Below are 19,136 nucleotides of genomic sequence, written 5' to 3' on the forward strand. Positions count from 1 at the left end.
GAGCTGCCTGATCATTGGTGTTTTCTCTGTATTATTGTACATATAAATATAAAGCACCTCAAAGTGAAGAATAAAATAAAGTAAATAAAGTGAATAAATAAAATTCAATTGAATTGAAATGATCTGATTATAGGAAGAAGTGACGGCAGGTAGTGAATTAATAATGAACATTAATTATTAATAGGAATATTTCAAGGTTCCCTTACAGATATTATTTCATTATAAAATTCGTTTGTGGTCATAGCTGATTTGTCCTCATCAGAATAAAGTTTATTTTATTCATATCCAGCAGTTGGCGCTAATGCGCCGGTTTCTAATAGCCAAAGAAGAAGACCACTGGTAGAGCAGCTGGATTTCTTCACCGTTTGCTCGGGACTGTAAGTTTTCCCTTATTTTAAACTGTATGCTCGCTGTCAGAGAAGTGTCTGCTTTCACTCTGCTACATATAGAATCAGCAGAAAGCCGCCGCTCGGCTCTTCCAGTGCCTTTGGTAACTTTAGTCGGGGCGGAGCATTTCCAGCTGGTTTCCGTTATATGAGGCAACACAGCCATTTCCCCCAAATAACTCTAACGACCGCTGTTTTTAAATACCACAACCTCAGTCACCCCAACCACTCACAACTTTAAAAGACAGCTTACATCTGTCGGTAAATAATAAAATCTGTTTCTGTTTACTTTCTGTTTCCCGTCGGGATGTTAATCCTTACATACTTTTCAGGTCAAGTTTGAGAGCAGGTTCATTGTGTGTCAAATTCCTGCGTGTCTTATGTTGGCCGTGTGAGAAGTTATGTTTACAACACTTTCACTTTAAGGAGGATGTTGTTAATGTTAATGTTAATTACAGAATTACAAAATCATGCGTGTTGTTATGATACTTGTAGTGATGGAGTGTTGCCAGCTGTGGGCGCAGCGGCATCCACGCTGCCCTTTGAGACGCTGCTCTCGACTGAATGCTGGTTATTACTTAGGTGGACCTCAGAAGAACCTAACAGTGAAGGTAAAGGTCAAATGGTCATTCCTTATGTTCACATACATTTTTCATTTAAATTATTATGCCTGTCATGATTTCATTGTCTTAGGTGAAACAGGGCATGATATTATGGGATAGTAGATGTTTTTTCCTTATAAACAAAGTGTTGTACAGTCTCCCTTCTTTCTTCTTGTAATAATGTCAGACATGCTATTTATACATTCAAATCTATAGCTCAAGATTTGTTGCAGACATGATGTGGGAAACCTTGCCTGGGTCGAAATTATCCTGGATTACACTGTGAAGGTATGAAATAGAAACAAAATGTAAAGGTTAGAGGAAATGATTAATTAATGGGTCCACTCTGTGCCTACTACATGGCCATTAATAACAGTAGTGACCAGGTTCATTTTCAGCAGCTGGAAGACGTAAATTAAGAAATAGTCTGTAATGCTCATGAAAGCAGATTGTTACTGGTGGAAAGATTATCCTAAACACAACCTTTGGAAGGAAACATGACTTGCAGTTTGCACATTTTTGTTGTTTTTAATCAGTGTCTTACTCTGTATGAGCTGTAACATCTGTCTTTTTTAAACACTTTTCTTTCTTCACCAATCAGCTGAAGTGTTTGAAACTATTTGCTGGATTGACTGAATTTTCCAGTCAAAGTGATCCACTGGTCCAGTTTAAATCCGACCTGAAAACTGTCACACTCCAGGACAGGTGTCTACATGTGTACTGGTTTCTTAATGTAGGTTGGGGTATCTGTTTTTGAAGTTTCCTCCTTATCAGTCAAAAACAGGTGATGCATGTTCACAGATTTTAGTTACTCACTGTTGGAGGGATTTATAACCCACTGACCCTAAAGGCTGGTCAGTTTAGAACAGTAGAGCCTTCATTCAAACACAGAGGGTGTAGGGTCAGATTAGAACTAGATACTCGTGTCAGTGAATGCATCCTGTATGTTCTGGGATGATTTGTGTTTCCTCTCCAGGTGAAGGTAGAAAGAGTGTGTGAGCTGATGTGGATGTGAATTCAGCAGCATGGATCAGTGTGAGGACAGAGAGGAGGGAGTCCCTCCCTCTAAAACCACTCTGTGTGGGGAACATGAGAGCCAGACCAAAGCTCAGAGGTGAGATGACCATCTCTAACTGTCCATGACTCTTCTCCATGTCACAGCTCAGCACTCACATCACTGCTCCATCATTATTCACAAGAACCAACCTGGACCTGAACCCAGCTGTGTGTCCTTAAAGAGTGATGCCTCAGTTGAACGCCACATTGAATTTAAACAACAACCCTCTGCTGCAGGGAGGTAAACATGAACATGGGCTTTTTTGGGTCTTATTTACATGCTACCCACAGAATCTGAATGGTTCCTGTTCCCGTTAAATTAACCAAGTGTTAACAAAGAATACAGTTTAGGAACTAATTTGTTTCCAACCATTATACAGTAATTGTTAACTTACCCATATTACACAAACACTGTGAACTAGGGCTGCCACGATTCCTCGAGTAGTCACGATTACGTCGACGACTAATTTAATAGTCGACGCGTCTTTTGAAGCTTTTTAAGATCCTGAAAGACGCCGGAATAAGTAGGATTTAAGAGTGTAGTAACGGACTGAAACAGAAGATGGCAGCAATGCATTTACAAGGATGCCAGCTGCTGTTAAACACCAAAGAAGAAGAAGCAGTCTGTTTCCAAATTCAGAGGCCGCATTTGTAGGCCGATTACGTTACAGCGACGCGACAAAGGCTGTCCAAACTCGAAGACTTCTCCAAATGCGGCAGGCAAATGCGTCCTTAATTTCCCCAGACCTGAAGGATTGGTCGGGTGTATCATTCGTGACACAACCTATCCCAGAATTCATAGCGCGGCTCAGTCAATTCCAGTTTCCAACAATGGCGGCAGCTACTTAGTTTTAATGTTACTGTTATTACTCTTTCTGGGTTGCAAAATAAAGTTTTCAGATATTTTCAGGCGAGAATGTAGCTGTGTAAACTTCAAATATTTGCTCAATTTATCAAGACATCACACATTTGCAAAAGTGATCTGACGTTTTCATAGACGAGCTGGCCGGGAGGTCAAGGTTCAACTCCCGGCACATCGTTTTCAAACCGTCCGCGGTCTTTCGCTACTCAGGTTTAACATGATACAGTATAAGTCACTTAGATAACTTAAAAATGCTATTGCTTGGCTTTTTTTCAGTGTTTTGTTTGTTCCTGAGTAAATCGGTTTAGCTGAGATTAAAGTTATAGTTTTCACACAGTTGAATAAACGTCAAACAGAAAACCAATTAAACAGAAGTGTGAGATGGTAGAGAATTTACTCCAGTGTCCTGTAATATTTTAGATAGCAAGGAGCAGACAGCTGAGTTTATTAAACTCCACCAAGACAATCTGCAAATTTCATTAAAAGTTTAATAAACCATCATCTTATCTTTAGTTTTAGTTAGCACATACCTTAAATACTTTAAACACTAAGCTAATGATAGTTATATAAGAGCAGATGCATGCTGGTGCAATATCCTGTAGATTTTATGTCCAATGGATCTGATTAGTCGACTAATCGCAAAAATAATCAGTGACTAGTCGACTATCAAAATAATCGTTTGTGGCAGCCCTTGTGTGAACCATGTGAACCAGCACCGGCCCCAAACTGAAGGCACAACATAATCTCAGATTCAAAGGTAACCATCAGAGGAGAGGAGCAAAGCCAGCAGGAATCATCAGCTGAGCGTTTTTTGTCGTCATCAAACGAGTACAAACTACTGCAAACAAAGAAAGTTGTTAGTGTAGGAAGAATGCCTTTCTTGTTAGCTTCCTCCATACTATGTAAACTGTTAAAAACTCTGTATTTTGAACATGAACCTGAGCACAGCTACATCTCCTTGAAGACTGCTGCCTCAGTTGAACATCATATTGATGTTATTAGAAAGCAGGATGAGAGCGAGACTAGAGCTCAGATGTGAGTTGACCATGTCTAACTGTCACAAACTCTCTGACCTCCATGGCACTGCTGAGCCCTCAAATCAATGCACCGTCTTTATTTACAGAAATACAGTTAGGACTACAGCTGGATCTGACCCCAGTCCTGAACCTAGCAATGTGTCCTTGAAGAGCACCGCCTCGGCTGAACGGGTCATTGAATTTAAAGGACAGCCCTGTACTGCGGAGAGGTAAACATGAGCTTTGCTCCACATACAGAGCTCCGAAATGTCTAACAAAGGAATATGTCAATTTTTCAACATGAGCTCAGCTTGATGTGTTTTTGTTTTTAGTGAAAGTCAAAGAAGAAAAAACTAAAACACGGCTGATGACGGAGTTTATGAGTCTAGTGTGTGTTTGAAATGAAAAACAGATTTACGAACATGTTGAAAAAAGAAAAGCTCAGAAAAACCAAGTTAATAAAGAGTTAATAAAATAACTGCATTAAGGACGCTGTGTAAATGTACATAAAATTAGTATTTGATCATTTTTAAATCTCATAAATACACATCTTATTTACAATTGAATACAGACAACATATAAAATCTTTAAATAAGCCAATGTACCATTTTAAGAAGAGCAGTAGCTCATTTTGAATTTGATGGCAGCAGCACAGCCCAATGGAACAAGGTTGCCACTGTGTAGAACTCTCTCTTCTTTACACAACAGTCCATAAACATCTGGGACCAGTTGTTGGACCTTTGGGAGAGCAATGGTGTCTCATTCTTGTTTGATATAGTATTTTCGCTGCTCAACAGTTCCAGGTCTTCTTTGTCATATTTTTCATTTTATGATGCACCAAAGGTTTTAGTTGTTTGAAGATCTGGACTGCAGGTAGGCCAGCTCTACATTCAGGCTTCTCTAAAACCATTTAGCATTGATGGTGCCTTTAAGATTTGCAAGCTGCGAGTTCCATAGGCACCAGTGCACGCCCACACATCAGAGGCTCAGGCTGTCAAACTGAACACTGATACCAAGCTGCATGTTTTTTCCCCCTCTTTAGTCTGGGGGATGAAAGATCCATGTCTTCCAAAAAGAATTTCAAATTTTCTTTTGTCTGATTACAGAACAGTTTTCCACTTTTCCTCAGTCCATTTTAAATAAGCTTTGGCCCGGAGAAAGCAGTGCTATTTCTGGATTATTTTCACTTCTTACTTATTTTTTTGCATGAAAAAGCTTTAACCTGCATTTGCGTATGCCATGGGGAAGTATTCCTTAGCTCATCCAGTGATTTTCATGACAGAGTCATGCCTACACTGCAAAAACTCAAAATCTTACCAAGTATATTTGTCTAATTTCTAGTCAAAATAATCTCATTACACTTAAAATAAGAAAGTCAGCTAGAGAGTAACATTTAAGTTAGATATAGAAACTTGTTTTTAGACAGTGCATCTTGGACCTGGAGAATTTTCACTTGTTCCATTGGCAGTTTTTTCACTTAATACAAGATATTCTTGCTTGAAATAAGTGAAATAAATCTGCCAATGAAACAAGTGATGATCTTCCATTGGCACCCTATGATGATGCAGTAGATGATGAGATAGTCACAGACTTCACAAATTTACATTGAGGAACATTATTCTGAAATTGTTCAGTAATTTGTAGATGCATTTTGTTGCAGACCAGTAAACTCTGCCCATCTTTATTTCAGAGAAACTCTGCCTCTCCAAGATGATATTTATTTAATTAATTAGCTAATTATTGCACAATGGTTCTGTTTTTTTAGCACCACTTACTTTTTGTCACAATCATAACTTAAAAAAACATTTTTCCTAATCCTGGGTCTTTGATCCAGAGTTGTGAGGTTTTGTAATGAATTCTTGCTTATTATTTAAAGTTCTGTTTGTTATCTAGTTTTTTTAATTGTTACATTCAATTGCTATGTTTCTCCGTTATATCTTGAGGTTCCTGGCTGTTTATTTCCATTAGTTGTTTTGGCAGGATCTATAATACATAGATTCTTGTGCTATTTTTTAGCCTTGTGTTCGTCTGCGTTAAGTTTGAGTGTTTTCTCAGGTAATTCCTGCATATTTATTTGTATTATTAGCCTTCTCTGTCTTGTTTGTAGTTCAACATCTTTAGTGCTGCAGAAATGTGCTGGTTAGCAAAGCTGCCTTATATTCCACCTGCTGAGTAGCTGATTGACATCTTAGGATCGATTCTTAGTTGGCTTTGTTTATTACTGAAGAATGATGGTTTAGTTTAAGTGATTCGAATTTATAACAAGTGTGATGCCACTTTTATGGATTTTTAACCATTTTATTATACAGTAGTTGTTAATTTACACATTTACACAGAAAATAGGAAATATATCAAATGTTTAAATGACAAAAATGTGTCATTTGAACAAGAACAGTTGCTCATTTTGAATTTGATGGCAGCAACACAATATATATATATATATATATATATATATATATATATATATATAACCTGTATACTTGTATGGGCAAAGTGTATAAAAATCACTTGCCAAGCATAAAACTGAATGGAGCCAATTCTTGAAATTTTCTTTACAGTATCACCAGGTCAGATGTTCCCACGGGTCCGACTGTCCCGCAGGATAAAAAACACCTGGACTCCATATTTAAGGTCTGTACATTTACAATTACTTGTTTTTTTCTGTTCATTTCATTGTAAGTTTTTCAATTTTTCACAAAGAATAAAATTCAAAAGAAAAGCTGAATAATTTGATTTAGCTCCTGATGGAACGTTATTCAGCCAGAAACTCCACATAAGGACTACAAACAGATTGAATTAGATTAAAACTAGGAGAAAGTTTATTTGCACTTTCAGTTAAGCTAATGTTAACTAACTTTAGCAGGAAGAAAGCAAGTTTTATCGATTGAAGACTGGGTCTGGGCTACCAGGAATTTGACTCACGTGGCTTTCTTCTGGCTGACGTTAGCTAATGCTCTTTTTGCTAGTATGGACAAATTTCAAAAGGTGTCTAATGTAACAAAATGAGGTGGATAAAGTCAGCTGATCATTCCAATCCTATGTTGCTCATCTGGATGATAAAATATCTTGCCAATATTTTGTAAGTTAATAATAATAAGTAACCATTGACTGATTTATGTAATGTTGTTAAATTATAAGTGGTTGTAAATGTTATTATATGCAAAACAATTAATGAATCAAAATCCTAGTTGTCTTATCTTTCTAAATACTTTACCAGGTAATATAATCCATGATAACCACACATCGATTATGTGGTTATTGTTCGTATAGTCTATTAACAACTTACTTAAATATTTAGTTATCCTTTTTTAGAGCTTTGGATTGTGAATATAACCAGAACTTCAGAGAATATCAAGGTTCTGTTCTTTTTCCAGCACACCAGTGCTGATTCGCCATGTCCCTTTTCACTGTAGAAGAAAAACAAGGTAGCCGGTAAGTCCGGTCAGGAGAATCACTTCACCGGAGAGGCATAAAACATATATTGTATCATCAGATACTGTTATAATTGTGTAAAAAGCAATCATGGCTAATACTTGCTTGCTTCAATATAAAGGGCAATAAAGAAAGAACTAGACCATTACATTAAAAGTATGTCCAACATATAGCTGATGCATGGCTGATGTTTCTCAATGATTTCAGTCTGAATGTGAATGTAGCATTCAAATAATGTTTTCCAGCTGTTGGAGGAGAACCTCAATGCTTTTGTGAAGAATGAACTGAGAAAGATCCAGAAGGTTCTGAGTCCAGATTACATAAAGAGTCAGGCAGAGGAGTTGTTGCAGGGTGACCATGAGATGGAGAGGAAGAGCAGCAGCGAGGCATTTCTTAGGATCACAGCGAACTTCCTGAGAATAATGAAGCAGGAGGTGCTGGCTCAACGTCTGGAGAATAGTAAGAGGATTTCTCTAAGGATATAATAAGTGGTAGACCATTTTATTATTATTACTATTATTATTTATATTACATAAATGTTGTTTGTGTATTCTTTTAGGATTCCCCATCATGTGTCAGAATAAACTTAAATCTAACCTGAAGAAGAAGTTCCAGTGTGTGTTTGAGGGAATTCCTAAAGAAGGAAACCCAACCCTTCTGAATCAGATCTACACAGAGCTCTACATCACAGAGGGAGGGACTGCAGAGGTCAACCAAGAACATGAGATTAGACAGATTGAAACAGCATCCAGGAAATCAGACAGACCAGAAACAACAATTAGACAAGAAGACATCTTTCAAACCTCACCTGGAAGAGATAAGCCAATCAGAACAGTCCTGACAAAGGGAGTGGCTGGCATTGGAAAAACATTCTTAACGCAGAAGTACACACTAGATTGGGCTGCTGAAAAAGCCAACCAGGACATCCAATTCATGTTTCCATTCACTTTCAGAGAGCTGAATTTGTTGAAAGAGAAAAAGTTCAGCCTGGTGGAACTTGTTCATCACTTCTTTACTGAAACCAAAGAAGCAGGAATCTGCAGCTTTGAAGACTTCCAGGTTCTGTTTATCTTTGATGGTCTGGATGAGTGTCGACTTCCTCTGGACTTCCACTACACAGAGACCCTGACTGATGTTACAGAGCCCACTGCAGTGGGTGTGCTGCTCACAAACCTCATCAGAGGTAAGCTGGTTCCATCTGCTCGAATCTGGATAACCACACGACCTGCAGCAGCCAATCAGATCTATCCTGAGTGTATTGACATGGTGACAGAGGTTAGAGGGTTCACTGAACAACAGAAGGAGGAGTACTTCAAGAAGAGATTCAGAGAAGAACAGGCCAGCAAAATCATCTCCCATATCAAGACATCACGAAGCCTCCACATCATGTGCCACATCCCAGTCTTCTGCTGGATCACTGCTACAGTTCTGGAGGATGTGCTGAAAACCAAAAAGAGGAGAGAGTTGCCTAAGAACTTGACTGAGATGTACATCCACTTCCTGGTGGTTCAGGCCAAAGTGAAGAAGGTCAAGTATGATGGAGGAGTTGAGACAGATCCACACTGGAGTCCAGAGAGCAGGAAGATGATTGAGTCTTTGGGAAAACTGTCTTTTGAGCAGCTGCAGAAAGGAAACCTGATCTTCTATGAATCAGACCTGACAGAGTGTGGCATCGATATCACAACAGCCTCAGTGTACTCAGGAGTGTTCACACAGATCTTTAAAGAGGAGAGAGGACTGTACCAGGACAAGGTGTTCTGCTTTGTTCATCTGAGTGTTCAGGAGTTTCTGGCTGCTCTTCATGTCCATCTGACCTTTATTAAGTCTGCTATCAATCTGCTGGAAGATCAAATCTCCCAGAAGTGTGAAACAAGAGAATTTGCAGAGACACAATTCTTTGTGAGTGCTGTGGACAAGACTTTAAAGAGTCCAAATGGACACCTGGACTTGTTACTCCGCTTCCTTCTTGGTCTCTCACTGAAGGAAAATCAGACTCTCCTACGAGGTCTTTTGACACAGATAGGATGTGGCTCACAGACCAAGCAGGAAAATATCCTGTACATCAAAGAGAAGATCAGTCAGAATCTGTCTGCAGAGAAAAGCATCAACCTGTTCCACTGTCTGAATGAACTGAATGATCATTCTCTAGTGGAGGAGATCCAACAGGCCCTGAGTTCAGGAAGTCTCTCTATAGATAAACTGTCTCCTGCTCAGTGGTCAGCTCTGGTCTTCATCTTACTGTCATCAGAAGAAGATCTGAATGTGTTTGACCTGAAGAAATACTCCGCTTCAGAGGAGGCTCTTTTGAGGCTGCTGCCAGTGACCAAAGCCTCCTGCAAAGCTCTGTAAGTAAACAGTGGTGTTTCTTTACAATCCATTACTTTCTTAGTGGACAGTGGAGAGTATTTAATAACTTACTACACATTTTCTTATTTCCATTTTCTCTTATTTTATTTTTTACATTTTGCAGACTGAATATCTGTAACTTGTCAGTGAGAAGCTGTGAAGGTCTGTCCTCAGTTCTCAGCTCCCTGTCCTCTAATCTCAAAGAACTTAACCTGAGTAACAACAACCTGCAGGATTCATGAGTAAAGCTGCTGGCTTCTGGACTGAAGAGTTCACATTGTATACTGGAAAGTCTCAGGTCAGTATTCATATATCTGTTACAACTCATAACATGTAGATGAATTTGGAAGACTGTATGATTTGCAAATTAATTGTTGCATATCCTTCTTTATTTTGGATATTAGTTTTATTAAGATTTTATATTATTTTCCTCTGCTTTTGCTTCTTGCTTGTGACTGTGAATTCACATTTAACCCTTTAAAGCCGGTCGGAGCGGGCACGCTCCGTTTTGCGTAACTATTACCTGCCCAAAACCGGAAGTGACGTCATTTTCGCGAAAAATTTAGTTTTTTACTTGTAGGCCTTAAAAGCCTATACTGTTTTTTTTTTTAAAGTCGTGTTTGACTTCATGCTTTTCGTTTCTGGGATGCTTAGAACTCAAATTGCACTGCTTTAAATTGTTTATTTTGATGCACATGCTGTTTTCTTTGCAAATTTGCATCATAGGATTGTTTTTAGTTTTTTTCTGCAGTATATAAAATTTGTTGTATCTCAAAAATAAAACTATGAAGACACTCAAAATAAATTTCCTGTTGTTGTAAAATATTTTTTGCAACTTCTTTGTATATAAAGTTTTGAGGGATAAACCTCTTAAATTTTTCCAAGTAGAAATATATGTAAAAAAAAAACAAAAAAGATTTTCAAATTATTTGTAGTTTATTGCACTTTTTTGCAATTTATGTAGTTACTATGGACTTAATGCAAACATATTATTAAAATTTGGGCTATAACAGTTGATATTGCTGTATAGCAACAAAAATGGCACTACAGCATGTAAAAATATAAAGTAAGCTCTGGCGGACTTGGTTCTATGGTAGGTCTTAAAGGGTTAAAAAACTTTTTAGTAATACTCTCGTCAAACACTTCACCCTTCAATACATTTAAATGTTTGAACTGTGATGATCAAATATTTTTAGACTTTTCCTTCTGAATGACACTTCGGTGACGTTCTTTTAGATATTCACTTTGTCCTCATAAAAATATAATAAGTTTGATGATTTTACTTTTCATCATCGGGTCAATATTTTGGCTTAATGAACCACAGCTCTAAGAAAACCTTTGTCTGGTGTTACTAAAGCCAACTGTGATTTAATAGCAGCCTTGAGCTAGTCTGTATTTTTATACTTTTTGTGGAAGGTGTTTATCATCATAGTCTGCACAACTGTCAACTATCAACACTGTTCTCCATGACTGTGGTTGGGTGTTACTGACCTAGACTGCTTATACAATGTTTGAATACTTTTTTACTGTAATATGACCATAGTTGAGATTTCTGATTATCATGTGCTATAAGCTACAATTATCAATGTTAAAACAAAGGCTTGAAATGTTTCACTTTCACTATAGAATACATACAAGTTTACCATACCACATTAAATTACAAAAAAGTATTTTCATAATATTCCAGTGTTCACATGCTGGATGGACTAGGGAAGGATATCAAGTGAACTATGTTGATCTGTGAAACCAGAACCCCAGTACATGAAATCTGCCTTGGCTCTCTGTTTATAAAGTCTAGTCTCTGATCCTATGAGCATTATCCAGTTGGGAGTGCAGAGCTTAGATGGAGCCAACAGATGAGGGGATTTGCTCAGTTCTAACTGCATCTATTCTGGATGTCTATCCTTCTTATCTCTGAGGAACCCTTGTAGCTCAAGGAAGATTCCCCAGCAACACATATTAATGACAGCTCCCGTCTAGATCAGTGCTCTAGGAATATGACTGGTTTTATTTTAGTGACTTGGTAAACTAAGCCACAGGGGTCTGTAACTTTTAAAAGCCTGGACTAACCTGTAAGAGCTACTAACTAATTTGGGATTAATACTCAGATTTTTAAACAATAATTAAATCACCTGAGTTATACTAAGTTAATTGGCCTGAACGAATGCTGATTTCTTCTGATACTTGAGTTAAATTTATCATCAACTCATCCTCATATGAAAATCAGTTTTAACATAATTCTTTTTTAAATTCAAATACATAGGAATCATTTTTTCTTACTATTTCTCTTCAAAACTCTGTGCTTGTCAATTATACTGTATAGATAACTGTAGTAATAGTAAATATACTTACTAGAGTTTATTTTATTAGCTCATACATATGTTATAGTCAGAGATTTTTATATATTCCTGGCTACTCAATGTCACACTCACTCCCCCCTCCCACCTTTTTGACACACACACACACACACACACACACACACACACACACACACACACTCTCTCTCTCTCTCACTCTCTCTCTCTCTCTCTCTCTCTCTCTCTCTCTCTCTCTCTCTCAGTGAGAAGCAATTAAGCAGTTAAGTATGATCAACTGTCAGCAAACTCACATATGAATTATGGTTCTGTGTTTAACAATCACAACATACTTAATACCTTTTTTCTCATTCAGAATCATATATAATGATGGGCTGGAGACACATTTTTTCTTTTCACAAGGCAGAAGCTGGATCATGTCTACACACAAAATCCAGACATTGGAGCAGACATTATAAACTGTATTGCTCATTAATCATATTATTAGACTTCGGTTATATTTTTGATTAAGATGAAGACGTAGTGTTTTCAGTGGGAGAAACATTTCATCACTCACCCAAGTGACTTCTTTAGTCTCAGCTGATTGAAAGTTTCCCCAACCTTATGAACAGTACATTTGCATAACGACTGAAACTAGCACCACGGATTAAGATAATTTATTCATAGCATTCTGTATCATTTTAAACATACAAGGCTGGATGTTGAATCCTTTTACCCTTTCTCACATGTAATTGGTGTAAGCAGGGGTACCCTGTCTCTTCAAATGCTTAATAAGAACCAACTCAATGACAGATTTGAATAGGTGGAATCAAATCTGAAAACACAGCACAAGAAATGGCTTTAAAGATGAACACACAAATGACAGATATAGACTGATATATATATACTGATATTTAGAATACTATGACATGATAGCTGCTAGCTCCCTGTTTCAGTTATTGCACTTCTTATTTTAATATGTCATATTATTTCACAGCACACAGCAATTCCCTGAGAGTTTCCTTCATATATGTTGTGTGTGTCTGTAGTCTATCAGGCTGTCTGATCGCAAAAGAAGGTTCTGATTCTCTGGCCTCAGCTCTAACGTCCAACCCCTCCCATCTGAGAGAACTCGACCTGAGCTACAGTCATCTGGGAGAGTCAGCAGTGAAGCTCTTGTCTTCTGGACTGGAGAATCCAGACTGGAGTCTGGACACTCTCAGGTATGGAGAGGACTGCTACACCCACAGACAATTTCTAATAGAGGGAGGAGTGATTGAAAATATTTCTCTGTTGATCTGTTTATTGGACTATTGTGAAATTTTGACTGATCTGTTAATCACTGATGTTAGGAGCATTTTTCCTCTTACAAGAGGCAGTGAACATAAATTGGATATATTTGTGTGTAGCAGCTGCAGGAACATCTTTGTCATTGTTTAGTTTAGACAGATGTGTGTGTCTGTCCTTGTGTGTAAAAGAGCGATGTAATGTGCAGGATGTAACCCCCTCCTTCTCTCAGGGTGGAGCCTTCAGGAGAACAATGGTTGACACCAGGTCTGAGGAAGTGTAAGTGTGTTTTTAATGTGATTCATGAAAACAAAGCAGCACACATTCAACCATCTTCAAACTGTCACATCACTCAGTCACATCTCTGATGTCAGGAGTCATCATCAAAGTGTCAATCAATGAACAGATGACGGATTAATAACTGCAGCTGGATTGTGTTTGTTCTCTCCATCAGATTCCTGTCAACTCACAATCAACACAAACACAGTACACAAGAATCTTAAGCTGTCTGACAACAACAGGAAGGTGACATATGTTAAGGAGGAGCAGCCATATCCTGATCATCCAGACAGATTTGATGAATGGTGCCCCCAGGTGCTGTGTAGAGACGGTCTGGCTGGTCGCTGTTACTGGGAGGTCGAGAAAAATGGACAGGTTCACATATCAGTGAGTTATGAAAGAATCCCAAGAAAAGGGCACAGAGATGAAAGAAATGACATTGAATTTGGATTTAACGATCAGTCCTGGTGTCTCAGCTTCTCTAAACGAGGTTGCTTTGCTTGGCACAACAATAGAGAAACATTCATCTGCTCTTCCTATTGTTGGTCTGGCAGAGTAGCAGTGTATCTGGACTGTCCTGCTGGCACTCTGTCCTTCTACAGAGTCTCTTCTGACACTCTGATCCACCTCCACACCTTCAACACCACATTCACTGAACCTCTTTATCCTGGATTTGGGTTTGTGTTCAGAACAACATCAGGGTTTTCGATCTCTCTTGATTCTTCAGCTTCTCTGTGTTCACTTTAGTGTAAATAGCATCTTGTCTCATTATTTCTCTCTGTACCGTCCAAACTTTGATGTCATCGTGTCTTTTGATGAATGAATTAAGTTATAAGTGTAATCAAATAGAAAACATCATTTCATGGACTTTAACCCTCTCAGGCTCAAATTAAGTTTTTGTTGCTAATGCACAAAAGAATACCTGCAGTGGTACTTCTGAGTAAAAAAAAGTCATAAAATATGTATGTGGGGTAATCAGATTGTTAGCTTTTACTTGTTGCAAATCTGCAACGCCTGCCTTGAGAGGGTTAAAGAAACCTTTCTATACTGTCCCATACTGTCTGGGTAAAATTTGACCCTTTTTTTTTTTTTTTTTACAATAGAGTTCATTACCCTCAGTACCATTAGTTTTAGCCTTTGAATTTTTTTAATTTGATTTTTGCCAAAGTGGTACCACAATTAAAATATTTCAGAACTTAGTGTATGTTGCTACAGATGTTTGTACCCTGAGCATGTTCCAGGTCAGATTTGATTATGCATTGAATGAGCAGCAGATGTTAGCACTTCCAGACGAGCTGTTGAACAGAGATGAACTATTCAGAGAAATATTCAGAGAAGAAATATTCATATATGAATATATGTATATTTTCAATATTTTTCAATATATGAATATTGAAATATTCAGAGAAGAGGAGCATAGCTAAATAAATATAAAAGGGTATATAAAAGGGTGATTCTCTGGCCTCAGATAAATAAATATAAAGGGTATACAGGAGCTCCATTTGTAGCAGATACATCAGGAACCCCAATTATAACCAGCTGCTTTTTAGTTTGGACAGCTCACTATTGTTAAAGGAGAACTATGTCATTTTAGTTTAGCACTAAGACTTGTGATGAATTTAGATTAACCAAAAACAGAAAACTAAATCATTCTGAGATTGTGCTGCTGTGAACATAAAAGAAGAACAATGGAACTGTAATTCACATTTCCATGAATAAACGTGTTAACATTATGAACTAAAAGTGTACATGTATGTATAGACATTTTTGTTTGTGAAATATGTGTAATGTGCATGTTTCCATAATAAAAGAGACTGTGCTGGTCTGACCCCCCTCCTCCTTTCAGGGTGGAGCCTGCTGGAGCCCGATGGTTGAGACCAGGTCTGAGGAAGTGTAAGTGTGTTTTTAATGTGATTCATGAAAACAAAGCAGCACAAATTCAACCATCTTCAAACTGTCACATCACTCATTCACATCTCTGATGTCAGGAGTCAATCAATGAACAGATTTGATAAATGGTGCCCCGAGGTGTTGTGTAGAGATGGTCTGACTGGTCGCTGTTACTGGGAGGTTGAGGAAAGTGGACATGTTCACATTTCAGTGAGTTACAGAATAATCCCAAGAAAGGGGCACAGAGATATTAGAAATTAAATTGAATTTGGATTTAATGATCAGTCCTGGTGTCTCAGCATATCTGGTAAAGGTTGCTCTGCTTGGCACAACAACAGAGAAACATTCATCTCCTTTACTCGTATACTCAGTCTCGTAGAGTAGCAGTATATCTGGACTGGCCCGCTGGCACTCTGTCCTTCTACAGAGTCCCTCTGACACTCTGATCCACCTCCACACCTTCAACACCACATTCACTGAACCTCTTTATCCTGGGTTTGGGTTTTTGTTCAGGACTCCAACAAACTTCATTTGTCCTTTTGGTTCTTCAGCATCTCTGTGTTCAGTTTAGCATAAATAGTCCCTGAAGCTCAGTTCATCTCAGGTGATTCAGTTCATGTTGGTGGCAGGTAAGTTTGCAGCAGATGAGATAAACTGTGATATCAGAGAGCAGCCACTGTCAAGTACTCACTACCTTAAACTTCTACAAGTGGAAGTATTTAGTTCTCAGTTTTTCCATTTATTTAGGTGACTGTGGATATGGAGGTACAGGGCCTCATGGTTGCTCAACTAGGTGTCATAGATACAGGGAGTGCAGAATTATTAGGCAAGTTGTATTTGTGAGGAATAATTTTATTATTGAACAACAACCATGTTCTCAATGAACCCACAAAACTCATTAATATCAAAGCTGAATGTTTTTGGAAGTAGTTTTTAGTTTGTTTTTAGTTTTAGCTATTTTAGGGGGATATCTGTGTGTGCAGGTGACTATTACTGTGCATAATTGTTAGGCAACTTAACAAAAAACAAATATATACCCATTTCAATGATTTATTTATTTATTTATTTTTTATTTTTTTCTTCTCTTTCTTTCCAATGGAATTCACAGCTAACATTACAGCTTCATGTTGTTTTTCTTTAGTATATTATTTTGGGAAATCACAAATGACTTTTCCCCCCCTCCCATTGTCTTTGACTCCTTATTGAATGTCCCATTAGGTTCAATGGCTGTTTACAGTTTTAACATGTGGCTACAGATGCTACAGATCACAGCTTCTTCTACTGATTTACAACTGTGTGACACCAACCTAATGACAGACCCATGCATTGTACTGAATGCGATTATACTGAAAAATACAAATCAGAGCCAACCACAAGTTGATACATGTGTCTTCCGAAACACATCCATTTAGTGCATTTCAATGGACTCCAGGTCTCGACTAAGTCAAGACCTTAGATAATGTTGTGGGACTGAAATATGAGCAGCTGCAGATATGTCCCTGTGAAGGTTCGGCAGTGTTAGAGAACACTGTGGTTATTAACTTGGCTCGGTAGCAGGAATGAAAAGAATACTTTATTATCTTCATACTGGGAGTCATCTTTGTTTCCCACCGTTGGCTTTCAGAGAAGGTGTTTTTGTGGTCCACTGCATTCTGTAAAAGATGGTAGATTAAATGGGTACAGTACCATCTGGAAATAATCAGCATTAAGCTGAAAACATTTCTTTAAAGGTTATTTTTGCTTCTTTTGCTATTGGTATCAAAATAATCTAACATTCCTATCTTTGCTTTTTTAAGTTCAGCTCTGAGGTACTAGAGTATTTTCATCAGGTGATAGATCTGCTTTTTGCTCCTGCAAAGACACTCCATAGTTATGATGTATTGATACAGATTACTCCACCTAGCAGAATACACCAATCAGAATACATTTGAAAACCTTGAATTGTTTAGGTCCGCCTCTTGCCAAAAACAAAACAAAAATCAGCTCTGTACAGGACCTGCCATCATCAGGATGTAGAAAAAAAATCCCTTGGATCTTGTTGGTTGTTTTACACAGCCTTCAGATTGAAATCTGGGGAATTCAGAGGCCCTGTTAGCATTGGCAGTGAGCTTGTTCTGCAGCATTGTTTAGATGGTGTGGTTCGTGTTAAAGTCACGTTCACGTGATTGCCAGGACTCTGGATTTCCCAGCAGAACTGTGGGTTGTAACATGCAACAACGTTTTTTACTTTTTGTGGTTGGTCATTGTATAAAGCAGACCTTCCCAAAGTGTGGGGCCCGCCCCCTAGGGGGGGCGCAGAGCCATGGCAGGGTATGAAAAGGAAAAAAACAAAACGCTTGGACACTGCTAGCACGGGCGCCCACAGAAACGCAAAGCAGGAGATGAAGCATTGCTGAATATGTTTCCAAACCAACTTCATTCTAAGCCAAAGACTAGAAAATATGGTGAAGCATATCTTCCCTTTGGTTTCACCTGCACAAGTGCCGAGGTAGGTCTCCCCTGCAGAATTGGTTTTCCCTTCGTCGGGAGCAGCGCTGGGCTCTTCAACTCATGGACAAACAGCATCCCACATTCTTGATTTTTAGTTCACAAACACTTGTTATAATAACTAACTACTCCTGACATTTTGGAGATGTTAGCGCTTTATACAGTAAAGTTACAGTGGGATACAAATAACATCAGGCTGATCCTGCCACGATTTGTTCCCCCGGTTCAAATCACGGACAAACAGTATCCCACAGCTGTTTATGTTTTTCAACCCATTTTGCACAGAGAGGCATTTTTTGAAAAATGTATTGATAGCAACGTTGAATATTATTACACAGGAAAAAAAAACAACTACACGTAAAATAATCACGTAAAATAATGACGCCTCTGCCTTTGTAAATGGAGGGACAGTAACTGCGTGTAAAACCTGAAGATAGTCAGATTAACAGTATTTCGTCTCTATCTGCCATTCTGCAATTCATCTCATGTAAACAATACACACAGCGTGACGTGAAAAAAGGCACATACCTTTGACGTTGCATGACGAACTCTGTATTCCTTGTCCACACGTAAACGCAAAAAAGGAGTTTTAAAAAATCTCCGTTTTCGGTGATTCGAAACGCCGTTTACGTGTGGACGAAACAGCTGCGTTTTCAAAAAATACCCGTGTAGGTGCGGACGTAGCGTTAAAGAGTTATTAGTTTATTTTATTACTACCTGTAATTTATTGCAGATTACTTGTATTTGCTTAATTGTGTGACATAAACCGCAATGGAGCAAAATATGGGTGTGTGTGGTTGGAGGATGTGTTTGTGCGTGTGCGTGCGCGCACGGGGGGTGGGGGGCGCGAACATTTTTCTTGTAAAACAAAGGGGGGCCCAGCAAAAAAACTTTGGGAACCACTGGTATAAAGTAGCTGCTAGTAGCTCAAACATTACCAGCTGGAACACTGGTGTCTACAGTTATTGCAGTAATAGTTCAATTATAGAATTTATATTGCTTCTAAATGTTTCTGACTTGATGAGAAACTAGTTTTGGTATTTTGAGAATGCTTTAATATTAAGTGTTTGTCCTTTCTGAGTGTCGGCTTCTGTGGTTTACTTACCACCACTGGCAGTTGGTTCAGGTTTGATAGCAGTGATAAGTTGACACTATTATCTGTGCAGATAATCAGTCAGGCTCTAAAAAATACTTTTCAG

The 19,136-nt window shown here is 38.3% G+C and overlaps 1 pseudogene across 1 annotated transcript; it reads left to right on the forward strand.

Annotated features, from left to right (window-relative positions):
- The first annotated feature begins 304 nt into the window (after positions 1 to 304).
- LOC146361518 (protein NLRC3-like) lies at positions 305 to 18,495 on the forward strand (annotated as a pseudogene). The gene is made up of 12 exons (XR_014799388.1): positions 305 to 377; positions 882 to 997; positions 1,205 to 1,276; positions 1,965 to 2,285; positions 4,030 to 4,152; positions 6,481 to 6,553; positions 7,600 to 7,813; positions 7,914 to 9,699; positions 9,825 to 9,998; positions 13,044 to 13,217; positions 13,514 to 13,560; positions 13,736 to 18,495. The product of XR_014799388.1 is annotated as a protein NLRC3-like (transcript).
- The last annotated feature ends 641 nt before the right edge of the window (positions 18,496 to 19,136 follow it).

Source organism: Perissodus microlepis, chromosome 23 (genome assembly GCF_051167445.1).
Source record: "Perissodus microlepis isolate ML-2025 ecotype Zambia chromosome 23, ASM5116744v1, whole genome shotgun sequence".
Taxonomy (NCBI): Eukaryota; Metazoa; Chordata; class Actinopteri; order Cichliformes; family Cichlidae; genus Perissodus; species Perissodus microlepis.